At 36.2% G+C, this 1,609-nt stretch overlaps 1 pseudogene; it reads left to right on the top strand.

The window, feature by feature from the left end:
- The first annotated feature begins 1,164 nt into the window (after positions 1-1,164).
- LOC111817879 lies at positions 1,165-1,291 on the top strand (annotated as a pseudogene).
- The last annotated feature ends 318 nt before the right edge of the window (positions 1,292-1,609 follow it).

Here is a 1,609-nt window from a genome sequence, read left to right as displayed (position 1 = left end):
AAGTAAAATGCCACCCTTTAATATCTAGAGTTTAATTTTTTAGTGAAAAAGATGTTATTTATACTTGACAATTATTTTGATACAGATTATATCTAAATCCATTTATTTCACTGTTAAAGGGGCATCATTGTGGATATCCCTGACCATGTTTTTCTGATTAAAATGTATATTTTAGCATGGTGGTAGCCAGCAGTGTGTCTCCAAAGCTGCACTGGATTAATACAGAAAGGAATCTTTGTGTTCACTGACGCAGTACAATGAACAGCAAGATGTACAAAGTGTAGATGGGTGAGTTTCATCAATATTATACATTGGGTTTTTACCAAGATGGCACTGAAAGTGAAAAAGGAAACCCCTGCCCCTCCCAAAGCTGAAGCCAAAGCAAAAGCTTTTAAGACCAAGAAGGCCACGCTGAAAGGCGTCCACAGCCATAAAAAGAAGATACAAACATCGCCCATCTTCCACCATTCCAAGACACTGTGGCTCCAGAGGCAGCCCAAATACCCTCTGAAAAGTACCCTCAGGAGAAACATGCTCGACCACTATGCCATCATCAAGTTCCCCCTGACACAGAGTCAGCATGAAAAAGATCAAGGACAACACCACACTCCTGTTCATTGTGGATGTCAAAGCCAATAAGCACCAAATCAAACAAGCTGTAAAGAAGCTCTGTGACATCGATGTTGCCAAGGTCAATACCTTAGTCAGCCCTGATGGAGAGAAGAAGGCATATGTTCGACTCGCTCCTTATTATGATGCATTGGATGCTGCCAACAAAATTGAGATCACCTAAACTGAATCTAGCTGGCTAATTCTAAATACATACTTTTTTCCCCATAAAAATATTATGTGTCATATTACATTTTATGTATTTATAATTTTTATTATCTGTTTTCTTTTGATTTTTCTTATAAATTAGACCAAGTCAATATGTCAAATGAAAATCCTCCCAGTTCAACTTTGGGAGGAGGTTGAAAGTGACTCATTAGGTGATTCAGCTACCAATGATGACTTAGATCATGTAAACCAAAGAAGTTAGCAAGATATGACAGATACAGAGGTACAGAATGAAGATCTTGATTTGGATGAGGAAGAAAACAATAATGTAAATAAATATTTGACAGTCAAAATGTTACAAAATGTTTACATATAACTTAACAGTCCATCACTTCTCTGACTTTTGGCTAATATCAAAAGTAGCATCTGTTCTTATTAGTTTAGTAACTGAACAGTCTAACCCTAGAATTAGGTTAGAAAATGTTCTTAGGTTCATGCCAGGGTGAAACCCATTGGACAGTGTGCCAGTTCTGTGATTCAGTGTTGGAAAGTGTTTGTAACAGACAATGAATCAGTGTTTATAACAGACAATATGCTACAAGATGTTTTTGAAATGCACTAATAATGAAATGCAAGTCAAAGTAAAACATTCTATATCCATTAATAGTAATACTCAAAAATATATTTATCATGACATCTCACTATGTGAACCAGAAGCCTTCATAGCAGGACTCTAATTAGATTCTAATTGTCAGACTCTAAAGGATCTATGGAGAAGTAACAGATGTGGCATTGCGATTTTTAGAACAATAATGACACTCAAGAAATTTGG

The sequence above is a fragment of the Octodon degus genome, unplaced genomic scaffold (genome assembly GCF_000260255.1).
Source record: "Octodon degus isolate 3935 unplaced genomic scaffold, OctDeg1.0 scaffold00072, whole genome shotgun sequence".
NCBI classification, from domain to species: domain Eukaryota; kingdom Metazoa; phylum Chordata; class Mammalia; order Rodentia; family Octodontidae; genus Octodon; species Octodon degus.
The sequence above is the reverse complement of the archived record's forward strand: the minus strand, read 5'-3'. Positions and strand labels throughout refer to the sequence as shown.